The sequence below is a fragment of the Rattus norvegicus genome, chromosome 2, assembly GCF_036323735.1.
Source record: "Rattus norvegicus strain BN/NHsdMcwi chromosome 2, GRCr8, whole genome shotgun sequence".
NCBI lineage: Eukaryota > Metazoa > Chordata > Mammalia > Rodentia > Muridae > Rattus > Rattus norvegicus.
The window spans coordinates 7736484-7743858 of record NC_086020.1 but is presented as its reverse complement, the minus strand read 5'-3'; the positions used below and the strand labels follow the sequence as shown (position 1 = coordinate 7743858).

Here is a 7375-nt window from a genome sequence, read left to right as displayed (position 1 = left end):
GAACTACTCCATCACTGCTGAGGGGTGCCGTGTCTACCACATCTTTGAAAAAGAATGCCTGAGCAACAGAGTAGCCATCTTCCTCAGGCCTAGATGCCCTGCAGCTGCTGATCAGCATAGAGGGAGTTGGGGCCTGTTGGGGGGCGGGGTTCAGGGGACTGGTATGTTTATCACAGTTATCAGCTGTCAAGCCAGCCTGTTCTCTCATTGTCCCTGCAGCACTGACTGAAGGCAGCAGCCTCCTTTTCTCTTAGGTTGGAAGAAGCTGCCTGTTCATTTAGGAAACTGCTTTTTTAAAACTGAAGAATTTCTGTTATGAGGAAGATGTAAGCCATTCATAAGTAACTGTGTTTCATTGTTTTATTTGAACATGAAATGTATGAATAATGCTAGAGCATTATAGATAATTTAAAACTGTAAACAAGGTTCTATTTACACTTCATCATCCCAAAGAGGCTTCAGGAAAGTGATCCATTTTCCCTCTGTAACAGTACAGTCTACATTTTCAGCATTTCATCCTCTACTTATAGCTCTAAACCAGAATCAAGATCCCCAAGAGATGCTCTGCCTAAAGGCTAGAAAGATGACTCAGCGGTTTAGAGCACTGGGCACTCTTCCAGAGGACCTAGGTTTGATTCCCAGCACTCATATGGTGGCTCATATCTGCAATTCTAGTTTCCATAGGTATACACAGCCCACAGACATAACAGGCAAGCAAAACACCTATGCACATGAAAATAAACATAAGAAAAAGATGTTTCTCTTCCTTTGGTCTTTCAAATTAAAGCAAGAAGAGAGGAAATTGTCCCAAGAAACCTGAGGACCTAACATCACCACCACCATCACCACCACCACCACCACCACCACCACCACCACCACCACCACCACCATCACCACCACCACACTCTTTTAAGTGCCATTTATAGTAGAGTGACTAGATATTCCCATGAAATATGGTATACAATTCAAAGTAAGCATTCTTTTTGCATTGGCCAAAGCAGAAACTCACACAGCCCTATGCAGAGAATAAATATCAATAGTGTTCAGCCATAAATAGGACACCTGTATCATTCTGTTCACCACAAGGCTTAGGGACCATGATAGGAGGAGATGTTGTGAGAGCCAGAGGTTGGGAGGATTGGGACAAAACAGTGTTTTCTAGACAGATAGGTCAGGATCTCTGTCGTTCTGAGCTTCCAGCAGTCGTGGGTACTGTTCAAGGCCTCCACAAGATCAAGCCAGTGAACATTCTAGCATAGACAGTAAAGGGTTTCATGGGACACCACCCCTAGCTGAGAAGCTAGGGATGGATGACTTGTGGGGAAAGAGAGTAAGCTTTTTTAAGGACTTGACTCTGGTAGTCCTACTGTGCAGCAGTTGGTGGTCCACACTTGAGAGTATGTATATGAAGCACAGATTGTAGTCCCTGTTTATTTTAAAGAAAGGAAAAGGAAGACACAACAGTCTAGAGGTAAAGAAGCAGATCAGGTGGAGTTAGGGGAAGTATGCTCAAACCACATTGCTTGACAGTCTCAAAGAAGTAAGAAAAACATATTGAATTAAAGAATGTTTATGTGAGGTCATGAACACTCGCCTCCCTCTACAGCAGTAGTTCTTAGCCTTCCTAATGGTGCAACACTTTAATTCAGAACCTCATGTTGTTATGACCCCCCAGGCATAAAATTATTCCATTGCTACTTCATAACTGTAATCTTGCTACTGTCCTAAACAGGAATGTAAATATATGATAGGCAAGATATGTAACATGCGACCCCCACAAAAAAGTCGAAACCCACAGTTTGAGAACCACTGCCCTCTACAGATGCATTGGTACACCTTCCAGTTTTAGAATGTTCTATGTGAATAGACCAGGAAACCATGTACTGTCCTAGCTATCAGAATTTCCCAGAAGCCCTGTGGAAACAAATTGCTGAGTCAGGTATCACCCTCATAGTTTCCAATTTAGTAATCCTAGGATGAATCCTGAGAATTTGTATTTTTGAGTCCCCAAGCTATCCTGGGGCATTTGTTTCAGGAGCCAGCCACACTTTGAGAAACACTATCCTGTGCTTAGTGGTAACCTCAGAAAATTGTGCCTTTTGTCCTGCTGTTCTTTCCTTCCCTCTGTGCCTCCCTCCCTCGTCTTCTATCCTCCCTTCCTTCCTTTTCTCTTCCATTTGGGTGTATATTGGGAGAGGATGCGCTCTCTCTCTCTCTCTCTCTCTCTCTCTCTCTCTCTCTCTGTGTGTGTGTGTGTGTGTGTGTGTGTGTGTGCGCGCGCGCACTTACCCAGAGGAAAACCTGAGGTTTGTTTCTTAGGCACTATTCACTTTACTAGATCTTTAATTGATCTTGCATTGGCCATGCAGCCTAAGCTAGTTGGTCAGTGACCCCCAGGGACCTAGCTATCTCCATTAGCTATCTGCCTTAGCACTGAGATTACAAATACATGCTGTCATGCCTAGTTTTATTTACATGAGCTCTGAAAACTGAAAGCAAACCCTCATGCTTGTACTATAAACACTTTGCCAAGCTGAACTATCTTCTTAGATCAAGCTTGCTTTCTTTGTAGTGCTAAGAATTCAACACAGGGCCTTGCACATGCACCTTTTTATAGAGTTACACCTCAACCCATCCTTTCTCTATTCTTGCTTCTAAATTTCCTAGTCCTTTGTCTCCACATTCCCAGTCCTCCCCTCCCTCATCCACCCCAAGTTGTTTACCTGAATGTAATGAATAATCTTATTCTACAAATGCTTTTCATTCCCTCTAAATTCATCTAATCTTCTGTAACTAGAAAATGTAGAGGGGGAGCTCAAGACGGGGATGGATGATGAGAGAACAAAGAGGAAGGAGAGAAAAATGGCGTACATGGATAACAGTATCTATAACCAAGCTGCAGGCCAGCAGGGCTACAGTGCTTATACAGCTCAGCCAACTCAAAGATATGCACAGACCACCCAGGCATATGGGCAACAAAGCTATGGATCCTAGGGACAGCCTAAAGATGTCAGCTATACCCAGGCTCAGAGCACTGCCACCTACAGGCAGACTTAAGCAACTTCTTACAGACAGCCTCCAACTGGTTATATCACTCCAACTACCCCCCAGCCATACAGCCAGCCTGTCCAAGGATATGGCACTGGGGCTTATGACACTACTACTGCTGCAGTCACCACTCACGGGCCTCTTATGCAGCTCAGTCTGCATATGGCACCCAGCCTGCTTACTTAGTCTATGGCCAGCAGCCAGCAGCAACCACACCTACAAAACCTCAGGATGGTAATAAGCCTGCTGAGACTAGTCTACCTCAATCTAGCACAGGGGGTTAAAACCAACCCAGACTAGAATATAAACAGAGTAACAATAGTTGTCCCCAGGTACCTGGAAGCTACCCAGTGCAGCCAGTCACGGCACCTCCATCTTACCTTCCTACCAGCTAATCCTCTTCACAGTCAACTAGTTACAATCAGCAGTTACTCTCAGCAGAACACCCATGGGTAGCTGAGCAGCTATGGAGAGCAGAGTAGCTATGGTCAACAAAGCAGCTATGGGCAGCAGCCTCCCACTAGTTAACCCCCTCAGATTGGATCCTACAGCAAGGCTCCAAGTCAATATAGCCTACAGAGCAGCAGCTATAGGCAGCAGAGTTCATTCCAACAGGATCACCGCAGTAGCATGGGTGTTTATGGGCAGGAGTTGGAGGATTTTCCGGACCAGGAGAGAACTGGAGCTTGAGTGGTCCTGATAACCAGGGCAGGGGAAGAGGGGGATTTGATCGTGGAGGGATGAGCAGAGGTGGGTGAAGAAACATTAAAAGAAGTAAATTCAAAGTTTCTCTTGTCCGAAAGAAGCCTCCATTGAACAGCATGTGGAGTGGCATGCCACCTCATGAGGGCTACCACCACCTAGTGGAGGTTCTGGTGGCACAGGAAGTCTTGGGGGACCCATGGGTCGCGTGGGAGGCCATGGAGGAGACAGAAGGTTTCCCTCCAAGAGGGCCCCAAGGATCCAAAAGGAACTCCCCCTCTGGAGGAGGAAATGTCCAGCACCGAACTGGAGACTGTCAGTGTCCCAATTTGGGCTGTGGAAACCAGAACTTCGCCTGGAGAACAGAAACCAGTGTAGGGCTCCTAAGCCTGAGGGCTTCTTCCTGAAACCCTTTCTGCCTCCAGGTGGTGATCCTGGCCAAGGCGGCCCTAGTACATGCGAGGAGGAAGAGGTGGACTAATGTGTGGGACGATGTCACAGGTGAGGCAGGTACAAGATAGAATGAGGCTTGTCATTGGACGAGAAGGAAGGATGGGCAGGAGAAAAGTTTGAAGGAAGAAGAGGAGACAGGAACGGAAGAGAGAAGGGAGAGAAGCCGTGGTGGGACAATATGGAACCTGATGTTAAGATTCCACGCTGTACCTCTACAGGTTGTTATGAATGTTCTCAAGGGATGGATGTGTATTGGACTTTGTATGTTTAGGTGGGCAATTATATCTTATCAAATGGATCAAAGGTTATTTTGTTGTGTGGCTTTTCATGTGGAGAATTGGATTTGGGAGAGTGTGTGGGATGCTACAGAGTTGGGATGTGTATTTCTGGCATGGAAACCTGCCCTGGGAACTAGATAGGTAGAGAGATTGCTGCCAGGCTCAGAGAGAGGCCTTCACGAGTGTGATATGGGATGGAGCAAAACCAGTGAGATGCTTTGCTGACTGAAACTTAAGATATCTAGCAGATATCTTGAGGCACTGCAGTGCTGGATCTAGTGGGGGATATATTTTATATTTTTACAACAACACTCATGGACCGTGGAGGTCCTGGAGGAATTTTCAGAGGTGGCAGAGGTAGAGACCGAGGAGGCTTCTGAGGTGGCCGTGGCATGGAGCAGGGTGGCCTTAGTGGAGGGAGACGATGTGGTCCTAGGTGGAACTCCTGGACTTTTAATAGAAGAGATAGGAGGAAGAAGAGGCAGACATGGAGGACCTGGGAAAATGGATAAAGGCAAGCACCATCAGGAACAGAGAGACCTGCCCTACTAGAGACCTGCAGAGCTGCATTGATGACCAGATTTATTTTTTAAACCAGAAAATGTTTTAAATTTATAATTCCATATTTATAATGTTGGCGACAATGTTGTGATTATTCCTTGTCTGTACTTTAGTATTTTCACCATTTGTGAAGAAACATGAAAACAAGTTAAATAGTAAAAAAAAAAATAAAATAAAATAAAAATAAAAAAGGAAGAAAGAAAGAAAGAAAAAGGGGCTAAGAGCAGCTGCCAAGGGTGTAAACTTCTTGCTATAGCAGGCTAAAAGGCTCAGCGAGGGGGAAGGGAAACACCACTAGGTAGGACCCAACAATTGTTAATGCTTGTCTTAGCTGGGGTTTCTGTTACTTTGATAAAACATCATGACCAAAAGCAACTGGGGAGAAAGAGGTTTATTTTGCTTACACTTCCTTACCATAGTCTATCTTTCAGGGAAGCCAGGGCAGAAATTGAAGGCAGAAATATGGAGACAGAAGCTGGTGCAGAGGTCATGGAGAAACACTGCTTACTGACATACTCCTCATGACCTGCTTAACCGGCTTTCTGATAGCACCACCAGCCTCTGGCCAGAGTGTGCTAGTCACCAGTCATAAAACAAGAAAATATACCACAAGTTTGCCTACAGGCTAATTTGATGGGGGTATTTTTTCTCAACCCGGGTTTTTCTCTTCTAAAATGACTCTAGCTTATGTCAAACTGATCTAAAAACTAGCTGGTACAATTGACCCTCTGTCAAACTGACACAAAAACACATCACCATTAAATCTCATCTTCCCATTCTTCTTCATTCTTTAAGTCCTCATGATAATACTAATATCACAATATTAATTATACCAATTTTTAAATGTCCTATAGCCTTTACAAATTCAGACACTTTAAAAATTTTAGTTTTTTTAAAACATTTAAAATCTCCTTCTAGCTTCTTAGTTTCTCTAAAATAGCTATACTGTATAAAATATATTTCTTCAATGCCTCACAAATTGTAAGGTCAAAATTTCTTTCTTCAAGGAGGAAAAACAAGGACAAAGTCAGACTTCATGCAAACAGATTCCAACAGTGTTTCCTATCTGGGAGTGTCTTAGTCACTGCTAAGTCACCCATTTGCTTCACATTGCTGTGAAAAGACAGCATGAGAAAGATAAGTCTTACAAACAGAAAGCATTTAACTGGAGACTTGCTTACAACTTCAGGGGTTTGATCCATTCTAACATGATAGAATGCATGAACACAAGCATTCCAGACATGGTGCAAACAAGTCAACAGAAAAATAAAAGAGCCCTAAGGGAAGGCTCATTTACACATCCAGGAGTCCCACAAAAGTACTAACTGAAAGCTACAGTACACATTCAGAAGACCTGGTGCAGACCTGTGTAGGTCCTGTGCTTGCTGCTTTGGAGAGAGCCACATACTGATCCTGATCCACAGACAGAAAGGGTTTTGGCATAGGATTTGAAATCTCAAAGCCCACCCCTAGTGAGCTGTTTTCTCCAACAAGGCCACATCTCCTAATCTTTCCAAATAGTGCTACTTCCTGGTCACTAAGGATTCTATGAGCCTATGAGGAGCACCACAGGCACCCAGTCATCTTTGAGCTCACAGGAGTCTTCTATAGCTTTATTTCTCTGGTTCTAGCATTTCTTGATCATCCTGCTTTCTGATAGCACCCAGGACCACCAGTTCAGGGATGGGACTGCTCAGAGTGAGCTGGTTACTCCAGAATTAATCATCAATCAAAACCTGTACCACAGACTTACCTAGAGGCCAAATTGGTGGGTGCATTTTCTCAATGAAGGTTCCCACTTCCAAAATGACTCTACCTTGTGTCAATTTGACAGAAACTAACCAGCATAATGTCTAACTATTTTTTATTTCAATGTTACCTATTCTCTGATAAAAATTCCTGTGGCAGGACTGAAGAAGTTATGTTAAACCATTAAAGGTTAGACTCACAACCAGAAATTTCTTGTGGCACCAGGAAGGAGCTTTAGAGAATGCTGACAGTAGGACGTTTACTGAAGAACAAGAATAAGTACATGAGGTGACACAAAAGACATTGCTCAGGTGCTCAGGGTACATTCTGCCTGGCAAAGCAACAAGACCTGTAGGTCAGCACAGCTACCTGCATTTCAGCACAAGCTCTCTTTTGTCTCCAAAGACTTAGAAGAAGCTGACAACTGTCCTGCTTCGTATTGCCTTGAACACTTGTTCTTCATTGACTCTTCGTCCTTACTTATAACTTCTGATACTTTTTCTTCTGCTCATTTTATCCTAGACACAGATCAAGCACAGTGTTATGAACACAACCTACCCAGACATAACACAACCCTTAGTTTT

The 7375-nt window shown here is 44.0% G+C and overlaps 1 pseudogene; it reads left to right on the top strand.

Moving 5' to 3' along the window:
- Positions 1-1889: 1889 nt before the first annotated feature.
- Ewsr1-ps2 (EWS RNA-binding protein 2) lies at positions 1890-5255 on the top strand (annotated as a pseudogene).
- The last annotated feature ends 2120 nt before the right edge of the window (positions 5256-7375 follow it).